Source organism: Suncus etruscus, chromosome 4, assembly GCF_024139225.1.
Source record: "Suncus etruscus isolate mSunEtr1 chromosome 4, mSunEtr1.pri.cur, whole genome shotgun sequence".
Classification (NCBI taxonomy): domain Eukaryota; kingdom Metazoa; phylum Chordata; class Mammalia; order Eulipotyphla; family Soricidae; genus Suncus; species Suncus etruscus.
In genome coordinates this window covers 138,934,138-138,956,521 of record NC_064851.1, presented here as the reverse complement: position 1 = coordinate 138,956,521, position 22,384 = coordinate 138,934,138, and the positions used below count along the sequence as shown (strand labels likewise).

The following is a 22,384-nucleotide window of genomic DNA, read 5'->3' as shown; positions in this document are numbered from 1 at the left end:
TCTTACACCTATTTGGTCTTTGGTATCTCCCTTATTTCCCCGCCCCAATTGGGAGGTAGGACTAGATAGTTCAAGTTATGTGGTTTTGTTTGAAGAAGAGAAAAGTAATAACCTGGAGAAAAAAAAGAAAAAAAGAATCAGATACTCCGGAAATGGGCGGAGTCCTTCTAGAGGCTTTCATCCTTGGTTTGAGAGACAAGGGGAAAAAGAAGGTGAAACACCACAACAGTACATAAAGAACTGTCAAATAAAATATCCAGTGAGCATTCCAAAAAACAAACAAACAAACAAAACAAAAGGGTAAGCCATGGTATTGAGATAAAAAAAATGTGGCAGAGCACATAAGAAAAGAAAATAAGAAAATAAATAAATAAATAAATATAAATGGAGACATCCACTTCAATAGCCAAACCACAAAAATGCAATCAACAAAAAATAGATAAGTAAATAATAAAAAAAATTGTTTTGTGCTTCTTTTCCCCTCCTGCAGATGCACAGTAAATATTGGGGTCATTTGTAAAGGAATTTCCTTTGCCTAAGAGATACAGGGTTTCTCCACCCTTGAAGTACATTGTCATGGTATTAACTATAGACTTCTTTCAGGTTCATTTACTCTCCACTTGGTGCTTTTGTGGTGTATGGAAGACTTCTGCTCCATCCTGGGTGATAACATCAGACCTCTGTATCTAGAGGTCTCTGTATCTGCACGAGTCAAGGAGTTGAACTTACGATTACATCTTTCTTTGTGGATCTAGAAGTTCTGTTCCCTCAGTGTCATTTAAATCCGTCTTCTGTGATTGGCGGTCCTGGTCTTTGCGCTGATCCTAGGATGGGCCTGGAATAGCGTTTTCTGTTATGTTTCCAGAGGTCCCCTTCCATTGCAGACAGACAGACCTCTGGAACTAGGGATCATAGTTGTTATGCAGGTCGTAACTCACACCCTAGACTAGGGCTTTTTTATTGGTCCCAGGATACATACAGTCTGGCTATGGTTCTGTCAGCCAGTCATCCGTAAATCACGAACTTGGCATTTGGACAGACCAAAGGGTGACAAGTCTTTTGATTTTGTCTATCGTTAGCTGATGAGGTAGGATAATTTGCTCTTAGGTCAAGTTGTTCCCATTTTCCTCGTTGTCAGGGTATCATATTAGGGCTGGCACTTGTTGGATGTCTGAGCACTATTAAAGATGTCCCGATGGGATTTGTTTCCTGTGGCTGTTATGAAGAAGTGTGTCATTTCTATGTCTGTGGTCCAGGGTTCAAAGCTGGACGGTTGGTGTCTAATCACCTGGGGTCTAAGTTGGGTCCACGTGACATATTTTCAAGGTGGGAGATACCCCTGTATTGTAAACAAGTATGATTTCTTATCCCTAATAAATAAGAGCTCGTTTTTATACGTAAGATTTCCCCTTTTTTTAGTGTGCCTTTGCAGGGAGAAATGGTGCTACATTATATTGCCGGTGCATTTGAGTGTGGAGAGAGAAGAAAACAAAAACATGTCACACACCAAAAAAGATAAAAATAGAAATAAATATATATATATATATATATATATATATATATCAAGAAAAAAGATTTTTAAGAAATGAAGTAAAAAATTAATTAAAGGAACAAGGTGATGCAAGAAAGTATCTTTCGCACTCTGGCCTGTTCCGGGAGCTCAAGGTTCCCTAGAATGGCCGCTTTCCACTGGCCCTAGTCGGCGACCTCCTGCACCCACTCTGGCCTGTTCCAGGAGTTCAGGGTTCCCTAGAATGGCCGCTTTCCACTCGCCCCAGTCGGTGACCTCCTGCACCCACTCTGGTCTGTTCCGGGAGCTCAAGGTTCCCTAAAAGGCCATTTGTATTTCTTTTTTGTCAAAGTGTCTGTCCATTTCTTCTCTCCATTTTTTTATGGGATTAGATGTTTTTTTCTTGTAAAGTTCTGTCAGTGCCTTGTATATTTTGGAGATTAGCCCCTTATCTGATGGGTATTGGGTGAATAGTTTCTCCTAATCAGTGGGTGGCTCTTGTATCCTGGGTGCTATATCCTTTGAGGTCATTATTACTATTAACCATCACGATTAACTCCTATTATTAACTCCTACTTTCTTTGATATAAGTGGTCTTCCTCCCTTAATCCATAACCCCAACTAAGAATGATTTTTTTAAGAAAATAGAAGACAAAAGATAAACACAGAATGATAGCACTATTCTGAAGTACCTAGAATATACACCAGATATACAACCAATACCCCGCTATTAAATAATAGGGTATAACAGGATAGAAACCTCAAACACAGTAATAATCATCATATTCTGGGGAGTAGAGTCCAAAACAAAGGGGAGAAAACAACACAAAGCCCGACTACACATTATATCACAGAGAAACGAGCAACAACAGAAACAGCAGCATAGAGAGAACAGGTATGTAATTATTGTTTTTATTACAAAGGCCCATAATAATTTACTAGGGATCTTATACAGGATTACAGGTAAAGATTATGACGGGACCTTACTGAGTCCAATGGAAATATTTCAAAACATTATATTTGAATGCCTTAACCTTACCACATTTAAAATAACCTCTCAGTTTTTCTGTCCATAGGGGTCCCTTGATAAAAAGTGTGAACATCCCATTGTGGTACCTCGGTGCTCAGTCACTCGAGGCACCATACTCTGCTTGAATCATGAAAATGGCCAGATAAAACTCTTTAATATACCCTTTATCTCTAGATTATGCCTTCTTTTAGGACCTGAAGCACATGACCAGCCAGATCACCGAAGCAACAACCATGACCTACAGATTTTTACCACAGGGCCCAAGCATTGAGCCCTTTCAACCAAACTAACACACTCTTGCTCTTATACCCTCTCTTCTCATTACTTTGCATTTTTACTGTTGGTGGTGTTTGTTGGTTTGTTTTGTTTTGTTTTTCTTATTCTCTCTTTATGTGTTTCCTCTTCTTCCACCTTTTCCTCCTCACTATAATCAACTCAATCTATGTCAAATAAAAACCACATGGTTACCTCCTCTATAGGAAAGAAAAGCTGACATATAGGGTGCTGTGGACAAAACTGAAAAGGGTAAACACCTATATAGATAGACCTCACTAACACAATGGTCAGTACTCGAGACATGAAACCGATACATACCCAAAAGTTGATCTATTAGTTTCCTTTCCTTAAAGTACTATACTTAGTACTCAGCGCACCTCTTGCACTCCACACCTCTCTACATTAATATACACCTAGCTAACTTCTATATGTTTATATGTGTGCAGGAGCACACAGAGATAGGAATCCTCCTTAAGGGACAAACTTAAACCACAAACAACCCATACCTATACCCTATATAACCTCTCCCATATACTATCCCCTCTCCCTCCTCCAGAAATCTGACTATTCCTTCACCCCCTCGATCCCACCCCCGATATCCCCACCACACTATAACTCTTCAACTTCAGCTCTTAATCCATTAGGCATCAAGACAGACCTCCTACCCCAACGAACCAGTACCCACTACCCAAGTGAAGAGACACCCACTCAAGCTCTCACCTCGTTCCCGGCAAGAAAATACAACCAACACCCCGACAGACTCATGCAGTGTGGCTTTCCTAATCACCTCTCCCTAAAGTGGACTGTGGCTTGATACCAGAACTAGCTCCAAAGGACCCCCACTGCAAGAACACTACCCAAGACCTCCCTGCCTGGACCTCACACCTCACAAGGAAATCTCAAAAGACAATGGGGGAAGCCTATACTTTCTTCATAAGTATAGACTTATATAACACTACCTCTTATCTTGTTTCTCCCGAAATGTAAAGTGATCTTTTGTAGCACTTTCTCCCTTTTTCTTTGTTTTTTTTTTCTTTTTTCTTTTCTTTTTTATTCTTGTTAGTTTTGTTTTGTTTTGCTGTAGTTTTTATATATTATTTGATTTGTTTTTGCTTCTTTTGGGTCACTCCTAGTGGCACTCGGAGGGTGCTCCTGTCTCTATGCTTGGAGAACGTCCCTGGTGGGCACAGGGGACCATATGGGATGTTGGGTTCTGAGCCACCGTCCTTCTAGCAGAGGTCCTCAAACTTTTTAAACAGGGGGCCAGTTCACTGTCCTTCAGACTGTTGAAGGGCCAGATTATAGTAAAAACAAAAATTATGAACAAATTTCTATGCACACTGCATATATCTTATTTAGAAGTGTAGGAACAAAATGGGAATAAATATGTAGCCCGCAGGCCATAGTTTGAGGGCCATTGTTACAGGAAGGACAGGCGCCTGGTCACCATGCTATATCTCCCGACCCACTTTATCCCTTTAATTACGTCTTTTATTTAATCTTTTTTTTCTTAAAGAAACTTTTTTTCCTTTAGATATGCGTGAGCATATATATTCTTAGTTTTTGTCGGGAGTCTGTTTTCTTTTCTCTCCACCCCCAAAATCCACCAGCAATATAATGTAGCACCACTTCCTCCTGCAAAAACATATTAAACAAAGGGGAAATTGTACCTATAAAAACAAGCTCTTATCTACTAGGGATAAGAACTGATACTTGTTTACAACACAAGAAAACTGGGATGGGGGGAGGACATATTTGGTGATGGGTATTCTCCTGATTCAATGTTAATATGTACCTAAAATACTACTGTGAAAGATATGTAAGCCATTATGAAAAAAAATTGTTTTAATCAGAAACTTTCTTTGACTTACATGTATTATTATATTATGTTAATTATATTATATGTTATGTTATATTACTATATTATGTTAATTTACCTCATTATGTTAATCAATTTTGTCTCTTGAATAAATTCTTTTTATTTTTTTTGTTTTTTCGGGCCACACCTGTTTGATGCTCAGGGGTTACTCCTGGCTAAGCACTCAGAAATTGCCCCTGGCTTGGGGGGGGGACCATATGGGACACTGGGGGATTGAACCATGGTCCTTCCTTGGCTAATGTTTGCAAGGCACACAACTTACCTCTAATGCCACCTCACTGGCCCCTTGAATAAATTCTTACAATAAAAAAAAGAAAACAGGTAAATGGCAAATGATAAATATTCTACAAAATACCAATCTAGCATTCCTCACAACTGTCAAGTTTATCAAAACCAAGCAAAGTTTAAAGGCTCCACTTGCTGTAATCCAATCCATGGTGAACAGGTCTGAGGCAGGTATGCTGTAAGAATTAAGAAAACAGGACAGCCAGCCATAGGGGAGCTTCCAACCTCCTAAACTAAGAATGCCAACCATCTTCCCTATGCAATCTTTATTGTACAGATTCAATCTATATGCGGAGGAGGGCAGACACAGTTAACAGACAAAGTAGCTATCTCGTTTTAATCAAGTCTAGGTGACTCTTTTGCATCTCGAAAGGTTTGGGTGAAGGGAAAAGGAAACTTTAGTAAAGTCTCTATTGTGTGTAGAGTATGAGCTCTGTATATTCAGCTAAAATATCTGCTATTACTAATTAGAGGCTACAGTGACCAATAAAACTACATGTAATATACATGTAATGGAATTCTGACACAAAACTAATCCTATTTTAAATAAAAATAAAGAAAATACATATTGACTTCTTATTTATAACAAATACAATATGTAATAGGTATGTTAATAATAAAACAAGTTAAAAGTATCTGACCCCAAAGTAAATGGATGGAGCAGGTAGAGGCACCTATTAAGTTCACAGATCAAAGGCATGAAATCTAAGGTGAAGAATTATAATCTTCAATGTAATATGAACATTAAGCATCTTTATTTACAAGTTACCACCTCATCTCTTTAAATTTGTCCTTAAATTTTAATCAGTAAATGTTGCTATTGTTGTTTTAAAGAGTATTCTTACTTTCTGAATTTTGTTTACTAAAGTCTCCTAGAGTATCAAAGTATCTTTTGCATCCTGAATATCCTATCAACTGGATACCAGATTCAAATGTTTGCTTTGATGCAGGTTCCTATTTAGGCAATAGATATTCTTTCAGAAAATGGCAGACTGTCAAGTAGTCTCATTGGTCATTTAGAAGCCATTAATGTTCAATAATCATCTAACCAATAGTAAAATTCTGGTTTTGTTTTAATCTTTAACATCTCTTACTCTTTTTTGAGGCATAACTATATATAATAAACATTAACTATTTTAAATTTCAGGAAAATATGAAGTCTGCTACAATTAGTCTTCAGATAGTAATACTTTGCTTGAATTTCTGTTATTATACAATAAAGAATGGTATATCCTCTTCCCCCTTCTTACAAAAAAATTGGTTACAAGTTTTCAGGGTTCAATAAATCATGAGGAATATATTTCTTTTCCTGCTCATTGTCATCACTGGCAAATCTTACTTATGTGTGAATGACCCTAAAATTTAAATATATTTTTTTGGTTTGTTTACACAATTTGCAACAACTTTTTCATGTTTCTAACTGGTATGAACAACCATATCATAAGATAGCAGGATAGGTATTGCTAATGCTGGGTTACACTGACTTAAAACCAAAGTTCAAAAATGGGAAAACAATCAAAAACTGCCATGGAAACAAAAAATAATAACATGTTTTTGGATGACCAGAATAAGATGAAATAAACATTTTGAAAATCCTTATGACATCAAGATCAATTTGAAAAACAACACCGTTCTTAAAATCTTGAAAAGTCGCCTAGCCACGTCCAAGATAACTTATAAAGAAGCCTACTCAGAAACAACTGTCTTTATAAAATTAAATGGATAGTTGGGTAAAAAAAAATTAAAAAAACTAATTTGATTTTCCCAAGTTAGTCTTTAATTTTTTTTAAAGCTATCCACATTGTCAGAGAAGAAAGAAAAGAAAGAAAGCATGTTGGCTGGAAGTCCCAATCCCCCATGCACTTGTGCTCCTTTAACTACCTCATTTAAATAATGAGGAAATAATGTCTTCTTCCTAAGACTGTAGAAAAAACAAATGAGGTGATATCTAGAATATTCTGGGACAAAACTAATTTCAAATGAAAGCTCAGCCCTGCAACACTGTGTAGGGTCACCAAGGGCTTATTATGAAGGTTCTTGGGAGCATTTTCTCTTAATTGCTGAGAAATAGCTATCTACATAAGAAAGAAAAACTTCCCATTATATTCAACTTCAACAACCTTTTTGGCAAAACAAATTGAAAAATGAATTATATAATCAGAATATTGTCATAAAATTCACATTGAATATAGTTCAGAAGAATTTATCTAACATAGAGTGGAAATGAAGTAACAAATAAAGAGAGGTGTGATCCAGAAAAAGATCTCAAAGGACCAAATGCATGCTCTGCTTGTGGGAGGCCTGGGCTCAGTCCCTGCTCTGAATTGTCGCATAACCCTGCCAGGAGCAAACCCTCCACAATGAAAGATATGGATTCTGTAGCACAGCTAAGTTTGACCACCAACAAAAAAAAGTCATGAATTGAACTGCATTCATTTTATTATATAATATTTCTATTAGTTGTAATAAATAATTCTTTACTTCAGTGGCTTAATAGACCCTCTCTCAAAATATGTATTAAGTAAAAAAAATTAAATTTCAGAATGATATGAAGCCTTTTATATACAGATTGAGCATGAATATATTACATATGTTTAGTAAGTATAAGTGTGCTATCTGTATACATCTATGAAAGATAAATGGTAATCTCCTTTGAGGAGGGACAGAAACTGATGAGAGAGACACCAAGAATGTATTTGTAATTTATTGTTTCTTTAAAAATATTTGAGCCAGAGATCTTAAAATACAGATTTGACAAATCTAGGTATTAGAATAAAATGTCTTTATTAATTACTCAGTAAATTATATTGTATTATACTAATAATTATATAAAATTATTATGATTAAAATCATATCTAGGGAATAAAAATGGGGGTGGGCCACACTCAGCAGTTCTTTGGGCTTATTCTGTGCTTTGTGTTCAGAGGCTCCCCCTGATAATGCTGGGGACCATATGGTGCTAGGATTGAACCAGGATCAGCTGCATGAAAAGCAAGAGACTTCACGTCTGTGCTATCTCTTTAGTCCAAAACTTCTTCTAAGGATAAAAAAAGGATACAAATAAAAATTTAGAGCTTTCAATTCTATCCCTAAAAACATGTTTTCATTCCTTTACAGTTACTGAAAAACCTAAAATTATACCATTATCCAATTTTATTCATTTTAAGCAAAATATATTAATGTCTTTCTTTAAATGTTTATAGCATTGGCTCCCTGCCACTGCCCCTTCTCACTAAGTTCTGTTTTCAGATTTTTTGGTCATTGTTTAGGTACCTGAAAATTTTAGTGATTTTTTTTTTGTTTCAGTGTCTTCTTTTTTTTATTAATAATTTTTATTTGACCAAAGTGGATTACAAATCATTCACAGTAGTATTTCAGGTAAATAGTGACATTGAATTAGCGGCATTCCCACCAGCAATGATGTCATCCCTCCACCCCTGTTCCCAGCATGCATCCCATATCGCCCTTTCTTTGCCCCCGGGCTGCTAATATGAGTGGTTCCTTCTGTGTCTTGCCTGTTGTAGATTGGGTATTCATTCTGTTGTAGTTGGCTTTAGATTTGGTGTTCAAGTCTTATTTCTACTCAATGTTCATACGACTGTTTGGTCTTGGTGCCCTCCATTTATTCTTGTAAGGTTTCATCAGTTTCACAGGTCAGTTGCTCCCAGGCCTGAGCTCAACTTGAATTTTTTAAGTTCCTTTTTTTTTTAATTTTTATTTTGACCAAAGTGGATTACAAATCTTTCACAGTAATATTTTAGGTATATAGCAACATTGAATCAAGGGCATTCCCACCACCAATGTTGTCCTCCTTCCACCCCTGTTCCCAGCATGCATCCCATATCCCCTTCTTTACCACCCAGGCTGCTAGTATAAGTGGTCCCCTCTGTGTCAAGTATGTTGTAGATTGGGTGTCGATTCTGTTGTCGTTGACTTTGGATTTGGTGTTTATGTCTGATCAATTTTTTATTTCTACTTAATTTCATAAGACTGTTTGGTCTTGGTACCCTCCATTATTTCACCTTCAATTTGTGAGGTGAAACAAGATGCTTTTTAACATTTTAGTTTACAATAAGTACATGATTTGTGAGTGAATGAGTTAGAAACTACGCATGTCTTTTGATTTTTAATGTAATTAAATACACATGAAACATAAAATTTACTATCCAACAAAATTTGCATTGTTTAGTCCAAGGGTACTGAGTACACTAACTTCTACACCTATCGCTGCCATTCAGTTCGTTATTTTTATTTTAATTTAAAACTGTCAAATAATAAGGCCATTTTTCCATCCCATTTCCAGTTCTAGGCAAATAATACTCTAGGACAATAAATTTGACTAATAGAGATGCCTCATTAAATGGCATAACTAATATAGTGCTTGTCTTTTTGTGATATTTCACTTAGCATAATATCTTCAAAGATCATTCATGGTAAACATATGTCAAAAAGCCGTTTTTTCCTTGGGTCAAATAGTATTTGATTGGACATACAGACCATATTTATTTATCCACTCACCTGTCAGTGATGAGCGTTTGCTTCCACCTTTTACCAATTACAAATAATGCAGTTATTTAATGTGATTTTAAGACCTTACTTTGAATTATTTTACAAATATATTCAGAAATGGAACTGCCTGCTCATAAGTTATCAAATTTTTAAATTTCATATTGACTACACATTTTAAACCTTTACTAACAATAAAAAGTGTTCTACTTTTTACACATATTTACTTTATTTTTTTGTCTTTTAAAATAGTATCTTAAAACAGATGAGATGGTATTTCATTGTGGTTTGTATTTGGTTTGCATTATATTCAAGTTTATATTAAGTCATCTTCTATTTTCCTATTGTTTAACCATTTGTACTTCATTTAAGAAACATGTCCTACAAGTTTCTCTACTTTCTTTTAACCTGATTGTTATTTCTTGTTAAGTTGTAGGAAGTTCTATACATATTACCACTTATTAGATGCATTATTTACAGACACTATCATTCTGTGAATCTGTTTGCATTTGTTTCATATGCTTTTAATTTCATAGACATCATTTAAATTACAATATTGTGAAAAAAATTTATTTTCTTCGAAGACATTTATACTTTATCTCCTTACATTTAAGTCTTTTTTCTTCTTTATTTGAACATCTTGATTACATAATTACACATGATTGTGATTAGGTTTCAGTCATGTAAAGAACACCCCCTTCACCAGTGCAACATTCTCACCACCAATACCCCAAATATCCCTCAATCCCACCCCACCCCAATTGTACTCCAGACAGGCTTTTTAGTTCCCTCATTCATTCACATGATTATGGTAGTTCTCTGTGTAGTTATTTCTATAGCTGTACTCACCACTCTTTGTGGTGAGCTTCATGGAGTGAGCTGGTGTTCCAGCCCTCCTCTCATTGTCTGAAGATTGTTACAAAAATGACTTTTATTTTTCTTAAAATCCATAGATGAGTGAGACTATTCTGCGTCTCTCTCTCTCCCTCTGACTTATTTCAGTCAGCATGATAGATTCCATGTACATCCATGTATAGGAAAATTTCATGACTTCATCTCTCCTGACGGCTGCATAATATTCCAGTGTGTATATATACCACAGTTTCTTTAGCCATTCGTCTGTTGAAGGGCATCTTGGTTATTTCCAGAGCCTGGCTATTGTGAATAGTGCTGCAATAAATATAGGTGTGAGGAAGGGGTTTTGTATTGTATTCTTGTGTTCTTAGGGTATATCCCGAGGAGTGGAATAGCTCGGTCAAATGGGAGCTCAATTTCTAGATTTTAGAGGAATCTCCATATCGCTTTCCATAGAGGCTGTACTAGACGGCATTCCCATCAGCAGTGGATAAGAGTTCCTTTCTCTCCACATCCCCGCCAGCACTGATTGCTCTCATTCTTTGTGATGTGCGCCAATCTCTGCAGTGTGAGGTGGTATCTCATCGTTTTTTTGATTTGCATCTCCCTGATGATTAGTGATGAGGAGCATTTTTTCATGTGCTTTGGCCATTTGTATTTTTTTTTTATCAAAGTGTCTGTTCATTTCTTCTCCCCATTTTTTGAAGGGATTAGATGTTTTTTCTTGTAAAGTTCTGTCAGTGCCCTGTCTATTTTGGATATTAGCCCCTTATCTGAAGGGTGTTGGTGAATAGTTTCTCCCACTTCGTGGGTGACTCTTGTATCCTGGCCACTATTTCTTTTGAGGTGCAGAAGCTTCTCAGTTAATGTATTCCCATCTGTTGATCTCTCCTTCCACTTGTTTGGAAAGTGCAGTTTCCTCCTTAAAAATGCCTTTAGTTTCAATGTCATGGAGTGTTTTACCTACGTGTTGTTCTATATACCTTATGGTATCCGGTCTGATATCAAGGTCTTTAATCCACTTGGATTTTACCTTCGTACATGGTGTTAACTGAGGGTCTATGTTCGCTTTTTTGCAAGTAGCTAACCAGTTCTTCCAGCACCACTTGTTGAAGAGATTTTCCCTGCTCCACTTAGGATTTATTGCTCCTTTGTCAAAAATTAGGTAATTGTATGTCTGTGGAATGTTCTCTGAAAACTCAAGCCTACTCCACTGAGCTGAGGGTCTGTCTTTATTCTAATACCATGCTGTTTTCATAACTATTGCTTTGTAGTACAGTTTAAAGTTGGGGAAAGTAATGCCTCCCATTTTCCTTTTCCCTAGGAGTGCTTTAGCTACTCGAGGGTGTTTATTGTTCCAGATGAACTACATAAGTGTTTGATCCACTTCTTTGAAGAATGTCATGGATATTTTTAAGGAGATCGCATTAAATCTATATAATGCTTTGAGGAGTATTGCCATTTTAATGATGTTAATCCTGCCAATCCATGAGCAGGGTATGTGTTTCCATTTCCGTGTGTCCTCTCTTATTTCTTGGAGCAGGGCTTTATAGTTTTCTTTGTATAGGTCCTTCATATCTTTGGTCAAGTTGACTCCAAGATATTTGGGGTTGTGTGGCACTATTGTGGATGTGATTGCCTTCCTGACTTCCATCTCTTTCCTATTATTATTGGTGTATAAAAAGGCTATTGATTTCTGTAGGTTTATTTTGTAGCCTGCCACCTTGCTATATGAATCTATTGTTTCTAGAAGCTTTTTGATAGAGTCTTTAGGGTTTTCTAAGTAGAGTATCATGTCATCTGCAAACAATGAGAGCTTGACTTATTCCTTTCCTATCTGGATTCCCTTGATAGCTTTGTCTTGCCTGATCTCTATAGCAAGAACTTCCAGTACTATGTTGAAGAGGAGTGGTGAGAGCAGACAGCCTTGTTTTGTACCAGAATTTAGAGGAAAGGCATTTAGTTTCAGTAGCAGGGTGTTTAATTTCCAATTGTTAAAGTTTTTCTTCTGTGTGGCTTTGTAGTTCACATCTAATTTCAGAGCTTTGTGGTCAGCAAAGGTAGCCTGCAAGATTTCTATCCTCTTGATTTTATGGAGGTATGTTCTATGTGTCAGCATGTAGTCTATTCTGGAGAATGACCCATGTACATTGGAAAAGAATGTGTATCTAGGTATTTTGGGATGGAGTGTCCTGTATATATATACTAGTCCTCTTTCTTTCATAACTCTTTTCAGGGCTAGTATGTTTTTGTTAGCTTTCAATCTGGTTGACCTATCAAGTGTTGATAGGGCCATGTTGACGTCTCCCACAATTATTGTGTGATTGATTTCTTCTTTCAGACTTGTCAGTAATTGTATTAGATAATTTGCTGGTCTCTCATATGGTGCATATATGTTTAATACTCTTATTTCTTCCTGTTGCACATATCCCCTGATTAGTACATAGTGTCCATCTTTGTCCCTTACCACTTTTCTGAGTATAAAGTTGGTGTCAGATATTAATATGGCCACTCCAGCTTTTTTGTAGGTGTTGTTTGCTTGGATGATTTTCCTCCAGCCTTTGATTTTGAGTCTATGTTTGTTCTGACTATTCAGATGTGTTTCTTGTAGGCAGCAGAAGGTTGAATTCATCTTTTAGATCCATTTTGCCACTCTATGTCTTTTAATTGGTGAATTTAGTCTATTGGCATTGAGGAAGATGATTGTCATAGGATTTAATGTCATCTTTGTAGATAAGTTTGCTGTGTTTTGGTCTCTCTTGTCTTAGAGTACACCTGTCAGTTTTTCCTTTAAGGCTGGTTAATCATCTGTGAAGTTTCTGAGCTGTTGTTTATCCATGAAGCTATGTATTCTTCCTTCAAACCTGAACGTGAGTCAGTCTGGGAGCAGTATTCTCAGTGAGGCATTCATTTCATTCAGTCTTGTCACAATATCCCACCACTGTCTTCTGGCCTTGAGAGTTTCTTGTGACATGTCTGCTGTAAGTCTTAGGGATCCTCCTTTGAATGTAATTTCCTTTTTTTTTTTTTTTTTTTGTGGTTTTTTTTTTTTGTGGTTTTTTTTTTGGGTCACACCCGGCAGTGGCTCCAGGCTCAGAAATTGCTCCTGGCAGGCACAGGGGACCATATGGGATGCCGGGATTCGAACCGATGACCTCCTGCATGAAAGGCAAACGCCTTACCTCCATGCTATCTCTCCGGCCCCGTAATTTCCTTTTTGATCCTGCTGCTTTCAGTATTTTATCTCTATCTATGGGATTTGTCATTGTAACGAGGATATGTCTTGGGATGTTTTTCTTTGGGTCTCTTTTAGCTGGTACTCTTCGATCATGCAGGATTTGATTGCATGTAGTCTTTAACTCTGGGATGATCTCTTTGATGATGTCTTTGACAGTTGATTCTTCCTGGGATCTCCTTCCTGGGTTTCTGGGACTCCAATGATTCTTATTTTGTTTCTGTTGAGTTTATCAAAGACTTCTATTTTCATTTGTTCACATGCCTTGAGTACTTTTTCCATTGCCTGTTTGTTTGTCTTAAGGTTCTTTTCCAATTTCTTCTGTTGTGTTGAGTTTTTCTGCATCACATATTCCAGTACTCCAATTCTCTCCTCAGCTGCTAATACCGTGTTGGTGAGGCTATCCATTGAGTTTTTCAGTTGAGCAACCATGTTTTTCAGATCTCTTATTTCAGTTTGGAGTTTTCTGATTTCTGTCTTTGTGTTCTCTTCAGATTGATCTATGCTTTTTTTGAGTTCTACAAACATATTCCATATTTCTATTCTAAACTCCTTATCTGAAAGGTTAATCAGGTGGTTGGAATTTATTAGGTCATCCGACCTTTTGTCTTCATTCTCTGTGGATGTTGTTTGCCTGCGAGGTTTCCCCATTGTCATGCTTGTAGTGTGGTTTTTCCTGCATGTTGTGGTGCGGTTCATTGGTTAGAAAGAGTGTGTGGTCTCGAAGGGAACTCTTCTGCTGCTTTTAGTTGACAGTCCTCAGAGTGAACAAAGGCACAGCAGGTGGAGCTTCCACAGGCCAGAGGCCCCAGCTTATTGGACAGCAATGTTTTATATGTTTATTTTTATGCCATTTTCACAGTTTTGTTCTCTGTAATTTTATAACAGATTTTAAAATATGGAAGAAACACACTTTATAGTTTATTCTTTTAAAAATATGTTGGCCATTCATTCAGCATTTCTATAAAGGGTTTTTCTATTTCTGAAAAATTATGAACAAGAATTTATTATTTATAACATTGAATCATACATTGTTTTGGGTTTTACAAGCATCTTAAAAACATTGTCTTTTTATTAATAAGTTTGGATTTCTTGCATTTCTTACTTCCTTGCATTTATTTTTAGTGTTATTTTGTGGTTTTCAGAATATTACTTTTTTAACCATCTTGGATAACTAGTTGGTTAGCATTTTATTCTTCTATGTGATTTAAATAGAATTTTTTCCTAAGTTTCCTTTTTTAGATCCTTTACTGTTAAGATACAGAACTCAGTTGCTTGTGTGTTATTTGTGTACTTTACAACCTTACTGAGTTTGTTAGTTTTAAAATTTGTTTGTAGACTCTTTAGGCTCCCCTACATGCAAATTACATCATGCTCTCTGCATGATGATTTTACTCTTACTTTCCACTTTGAGAGCCTTTTCTTTCTTTTTTTTTCTAATGTTTTGGTTAGGTCTTCTAATACTATGTTGAATACAAATGGTGACATTGGACGTCCTTTTCTTGTTCTAATTCTTGTATGAAAATGTCTTTCACCATAGACTTAAATAAATGGTTCTGACTACAATAAAGTAGTTTTAAGCTTGTTCTAGTGTTTTTAGTGTGATGAGCATGTTGAATTTCTGTCAGTTATTTTACTTCATCAGCTGAGATGATCATATGTTTTCCTCCTCATTTTGTTAATGTGATATAGTACATTGATCATTTTTTCATGTTAAACATATGTTTCACATATTCTTGCATTCCAGAAATAAATCCCACTAGGTCATGGTACATAATCCCTTTAATGTGCTATTCAATTCTGTTCTATCATATTTTAAGAAGTTTTGCATCAATATTTAACAGAGAAATTGGTTTGTAGTTTTTTTGTAAGAATTTTTTTGGCTTGGGTATAAAAAAAATCCTGACATTATAGAACAAATATGGAAGTTTAGCTTCTTGCTATGTTTTTAAAAATATTATTTTTAACTTAAAATAGATATATGGTAGTTTATAATATCATTTGTTATTGTTAGTAATGATTTTTCCATGTACATAATTAGAAAGCCAGTGTACCACTTCTGTCAAAAGCCTTATAAAAAAGCCTTGGAGGTGCCAGAGAGATAGCAAAACAGGATGAGCACAAGCTTTGTATGCAAAAGGCCTGAGTCTAATTCCCAGCACAAAGAGCAATACCAGAAGCTATTCTAGTGCACAAAGGCAGGAATAGCACCCAAGTCTTGCCAAAATTAAAATAAAATAAATGATTTAGAGAAACGCTTAAATTTTGGTAAAATTTTAGTGATTCACTAGCCTTGCAGGAGATCAAAGTGATTCAATCCCTGACACCCCGTATGGTTATCTAAATCCCACAGGAGTGATCCCTGAATGCAGTGCCAGAATTTAAGCCCTGAGCACTGCCATGTGTGGCCACCAAACAAAACGAACAAATTAATTTACTAATAATAACACGTGGTTCTAGATTCTTAGTTGTTGGAAGGTGTTAAATTCAATCTCCTGTCCCCAAGCTTTTACAAAACCCCACCCAGCACAAAAGGGCTGAAACTGGTGAACTTCTGGCTCCCAGCTCACTGCCACTTTTTTAGGTTCTGGGAACCTGAGGCCAGCATGGGGAAATGAGAGGCTTCATGCTGAATGCCTTATACCAAGCTTAAATGGAGCTACGGGACTCCTGCAGCCCCCAATAGCCTTTCCTCTTCTTCCTCCCAGATTCCAGGGCCATCTGTGGGAGTCCCCCCCCAGGAGGCTAAAGAGGTGGGTACCAGAAAGGACTTTAAAGGGCATTATGCCTTCCAATCCCCCACCCAGCACAAGAGGGGCAGGCTTGGGAATTCACAGCAAGTTGTCTTCCTATTAGTCTCCATTCTCATAGATAATTTAACAGGATATCATAGGGCTCATAATCTTAGAATGCTTTTAGGAAAGAAAACATATGCTCAAGACCCACTGGGCAGTATTTCATGGTATAAACTCCACGTACGGGATTGTATGGGAGCTCAATTTCCAGGTTTTGGAGGAATCTCCATATCACTTTCCATCAAGGTTGGACTAGATGGCATTCCCAACAGCAGTGAATAAGTTCCTTTCTCTTCACATCCCCGCCAGCACTGCTTGTTCTCATTCTTTGTGATGTGCGCCAATCTTTGTGGCATGAAATGGTACCTCATAGTTGTGACTTGCATCTCCCTGATGATTGGTGATGTGGAGCATTTTTTCATGTGCCTTTTGGCCATTTGTATTTCTTCTTTGACAAAGTGTCTGTTCATTTCTTCTCCCTATTTTTTTTATGTGAATAGATGTTTTTCCTGTAAAGTTCCATCAATGCCTTGTATATTTTGAATATTAGCCTACATGCCTGAAGAGAATCTGCTAAAAGAGACCCAAAGGAAAACACCCCAAGGCACATCCTAGTCACAGTGAAGAATCCCACAGATAGAGATAGAATACTGAAAGCAGCAAGATCAAAAAGGGAAATTACATTCAAGGAGCATCCTTAAGATTTACAGCAGACATGTCACAAGAAACTCTCAGGCCAGAAGTTATTGGTGGGGTATTGTGACAAGACTGAATGAAATGGATGCTTCACCTAGAATACTGGACCTAGCCTGACTCACTTTAAGGTTTGAAGGAAGGATACATAGCTTCACAGATAAGCAACAGCTCAGAAACTTTACAGATGCAAAACCAGACTTTAAGGTAAAACTGAAAGGTCTGCTTTAAGACAAGACAGACCAAAAGACACACCAAACTTCTATGCAAAGTTGACACTAAATCCCATAACAATCATCTCCCTCAATGTCAATGGACTAAATGCACCAATGTTGCACTGATGAACGGGGGTGTTCTTTACATGACTGAAACCTAATCACAATCATATTTGTAATCAAGATGCTTAAATAAAGATATAAAAAAGGAAAAAAGAGATACAGAGTGGCTAAATGGATCAAAAAGATGAATCCAACCTTCTGCTGCCTACAAGAAACACACCTGAATAGTCAGAACAAACATATATTCAAAATCAAAGGATGGAATAAATCATCTAAACAAACAACACCATTAAAAAAGATGGGTTAGCTATATTAATATCAGATGACACAAACTTTAGACTCAGAAAAGTTGTAAGGGAGAAAAGAGGGACACTTAGTACTAATCAAGGGATATGTGCAACAGGAAGAAATCGCTCTACTAAATATATACACCCAATAAAAGACCAGCAAATTATTAATACAATTATTGAAAAATTTGAAAGAAGATATCAATAACACAATAATTGTGGGAGACCTCAACACAGCCCTGTCAACACTTGATAGGTCAACCAGACTGAAACACAATAAAATTATACTAGCCCTGAAAACAGAAATGAAAGAATAATTCCTAGTAGATATATCTATAAATATATATAAGTACTTGATATATATAGATATATCTACTATATATATCCCCAGAAACCTGGAAACACATTCTTTTCCAATGTACATGGGTCACTCTCCAGGATAGACCACATGCTGGCACATAAAATATACCTCCATAAAATCAAGAGGTTAGAAATTTTGCAGGCTTCCTTCATAAGGCTCTGAAATTAGATGTGAACTACAAAAAGACACAGAAGAACTTTAACAGCTAGAAATTTAACAGCCTGTTACTGAACAACCAGTGGATTCAAGAAATTAAAGAAGAAATCAAAACTTTCCTGGAAACAAATGACAATGAAGACACAAACTATCACAATCGATGGTACACAGCAAAAGGGGTACTGAGAGAAACAATTATAGCTTTGCAAACACACATTAGGAAGAAGGGGTATACCTGAAAAGCTTAATGATGCAGACCATAAAATTAGAAAATGAACAACAACAAAAACAAAAATAGGGAGACAGAAGGAAATAACAAAGCTTTGAGCAGATATCAATGAAGTGGAAACCCAAAAATAATTCTGAAAGATTAACAAAAGCAGAAGTTTGTTCTTTGAAAAAATAAACAAGATTGATAGACCATTGGCAAAACTCACAAAGAAAGAGAGAAAAAGAAACTTGATAACCTGTATTAGAAATAAAAAGGGGGAGATCACTCCAGATATTGCAGAAGTTCAAATGTTCGTTAGAGACTGCTTTGAGAAACTCTATGCCACCAAAACTGAGAACCTGGAAGAAATAAATTAATTGTTAGACTCTTATAACCTTACACAGTTTAATGATGAGGATGTAGCATATCGAAATACCCCCATCACTATTGAGGAAATTAAAAAGGCAATCAAATGTCTGCCCAAACACAAAAGTCCAGGCCTAGATGGATTCACTAATGAATTCTTTCAAACCTTTCAAGAGGAACTACTACCAATCCTGGCTAGGCACTTTAATAAAATTGAAAAAACGAGAACACTCCCACATAGTTTTTATGAAGCCAACATCTCCTTGATACCAAAACTAGACAAAGATGCTGCCAAAAAAGAAAATTATAGACCAATATTCATAAGGAACACAGATGCAAAGATTTTTAACAAAATCCTGGCAAGTAGGATCCAATGCCTCATCAAGAAGATCACTCAATACAATCAAGTAGGTTTCATCCCAGGAATGCAAGGATGGTTAACATCTATAAATTCTATCAACATAATATACAACATCAACAAAAAGAAAAAGAAAAATCACATGATTATATCAATAGACGCAGAGAAAGCATTTGATAATGTCCAACACTCATTCTTGATCAAAAAAAAAAAAACTCTCAGCAAGATGGGAATGGAAGGAACCTTTCTCAATTTAGTTAAGAATATCTACCACAAGCCTATGGCAAATATTATCCTCAATGGAGAAAAACTAAAAGCCTTTTGCTAAATTCTGGTACAAGACAAGGCTGTCCTCTCTCACCACTCCTATTCAACAAAGTACTGGAAGTACTTGCTATAGAGATTAGGCAAGAGAAAGATATCAAGGGAATCCAGATAGAAAAAAAAAAGAAGTAGAGTTCTCACTGTTGTCAGATGACATGATACTCTACTTAGAAAACCCTAAAGACTCTACCAAAAAGCTTGTAGAAACAATAGATATATATAGCAATGTGGCAGTCAACAAAATTAACACAAAAATCAATAGACTTTTTATACATCAATTATGCTAGGGAAGAAATGGACATTAAGAAAACAACCCCATTCACATCAGTGTCACACAAACTTAAATATCTTGGAGTCAACTTGACTATATATATAGGACCTATACAAAGAAAACTATAAAACCCTGCTCCAAGAAATGAGAGGACACTACTAGGAATATACCCTAGGAACACAAAAATACAATACAAAAATCCCTTCCTCACACCTATATTCATTGCAGCACTATTTACAATAGCCAGACTCTAGAAACAACCAAGATGCCCTTCAATAGATGAATGGCTAAAGAAACAGTGATACATATACACAATGAAATATTATGCAGCCTTCAGGAAAGGTGAAGTCATGAAATTTTCCTATACATGAATGTACATGGAATCTATTATGCTGAGTGAAATAAAAGTCAGAGGGAGAGAGATAGATGCAGCATAGTCTCACTCATCTATAGGTTTTAAGAAAAATAAAAGACGTGCTCGCTTCGGCAGCACATATACTAAAATTGGAACGATACAGAGAAGATTAGCATGGCCCCTGCGCAAGGATGACACGCAAATTCGTGAAGCGTTCCATATTTAAAAAAAAAAAGAAAGAAAAATAAAAGACATTTTTGCAATAACCCTCATAGACAAAAGAGAGAGAGAGAGCTGGAAGGTTCAGCTCACAGAGTGGTGAGTGCAGTTAGAGAAATAAATATACTAAGAACTATCATAACAATGTGAATAAATGAGGAAAGTAGAAAGCCTGTCTAGAGTACAGGCAGGGGTGGGTGAGGAGGGAAATATGGGATACTGGGAATGTTGCATTTTACATGACTGAAACCCAACTACAATCATATTTGTAATCAATGTGTTTAAAATATATTAATAAAAATAGACAAAAATCACACTTATTAAATCTGTGGCTTATCATCAAGTTGATTTATAATAAAATATGTCATCTTTAAGAAAAGAATTCCATCTCCTAGCTAGTTACATATCTGTTCAAGTTTACACATTTATGATCTGGTTTTGGTAAATTGCATTTATCTTGTAATTAATTAAATTATTAATTTCAACTCTTAACCAATATTTTGATAAAGAGTATACTTGTTCATACTATTCTTATGACTATTTCTGAAAATTGAAGAGTTAGTACTATTTTATTTCTGATTTAGTTATTTGACTTCTGTATTATATTCTTTTTTTTTTCCGGGCCACACCCGTTTGATGCTCAGGGGGTTACTCCTGGCTAAGCGCTCAGAAATTGCCCCTGGCTTGGGGGGACCAAATGTGATTCCGGGGTTCGAACCGCGGTCGTTCCTTGGCTAGCGCTTGCAAGGCAGACACCTTACCTCTAGCGCCACCTTGCCAGCCCCTGTAATTTATTCTTAATAAATTTAACTATAAATTGTCAACTTTTTGTTTGATTTGGGAGGGGAGGCAAGCACCTCATGGCTCTCAGGAGTTACTCCTGACTCTGTGTTCAAAAATTATTCCTGGTAGTCTCTAGGGACCATATGGAATCAAACTCTGGTCAGTCTCATGCAAGGCAAATGCCCTACTTTGTGCTATTGCTCTAGCCCCTATTGAAACCAGCTCACTATCACAGATTTTTCTTATTGCTTTGTATTCTATTTTGTCTATTCTGATCTACTATTCATCTCCTTCCTTCTAATAACGTCTTAATTAATTTTTTCTTCTTTTTCTGCTTTCTTAATGTATAACTTTGGTATTGATTTTAGATAGTTTGTATAAATGTAGAATAAACATCCATGTTTTGCTTTCTGTAAAGTATGTGGCTTTTTTGTTTTTAGATATTTCAAGATATTTTCTAATTTCTTCTTTTAAAGATTCTGAATTTTCATATATTTGTGAGCTTCTTTTAAAATTCTGAATTTTCATATATTTGTGAGCTTTTCCATTTTTTCTGTATGTGTCTAGTCTCATTCCTTTGTGATCAGAAAATAACTTTGATTTAAATCATTTAAAATCTATTTTTAGAAGGCTGGAAATATTCTCAGTTGAAACTGTAATTGCAAAGTCATATTATCACTTGAATTTTATAAATGGAACTTAAGATACATTTGTGTTGCTATCCTATGCATGTGGTGCCAGCATCTTCCCTCTTGATTTGTGCATTTTATACCTTCACACTGTCATACCTTCACACTGGGATATGTATTGGCTCTCTCGAGAGCATTAATCTCTCCATCTCTCAACCTCTCATTCATTTCCTCAAATCCTCCAAGTAAAATTTATTTTTACTTTAGGGGAAAAAAAGAAGGAATTGATACAGAGACAACAGGAAGCAAATTTGAAAATGGGGAAGGTAGCAAGAAAATTAACCTCATCTTTTATCAAAGTTGTTATCAAAACCCTATAGTAAAAACATGTTGATAAATATAGAAGTAACAGCAGAGAAATTGCTTTGAGTTGAAAAGGTTTTACTAGAGCAAGAACATTTAGGTGGAGAAAGCTGGCATATAAATAAAATTTGAGAGAATAATAGTATTATTCAAATATGTAAATTATGTTTATATTATATTCTTATAAAAATAAAACTTTAAGTATTATTTCAATGGCTTTGAAAAAAATGGACTCTACCAGAAATAAAATAACTGCAAATATATATATAGACTTGTTTAATGCATAATGTAAAATCTATCCTAGAACATGTTTCACATATATTTCTAAAAAAAAAAGTGACTCAGGCTGGAGAGATAGC

The 22,384-nt window shown here is 36.0% G+C and overlaps 1 non-coding gene across 1 annotated transcript; it reads left to right on the top strand.

Annotated features, from left to right (window-relative positions):
- The first annotated feature begins 20,150 nt into the window (after positions 1-20,150).
- LOC126008288 (U6 spliceosomal RNA) lies at positions 20,151-20,257 on the top strand. Its single transcript, XR_007495626.1, has one exon. It is a non-coding gene; the product is annotated as a U6 spliceosomal RNA (small nuclear RNA).
- Positions 20,258-22,384: the final 2,127 nt, after the last annotated feature.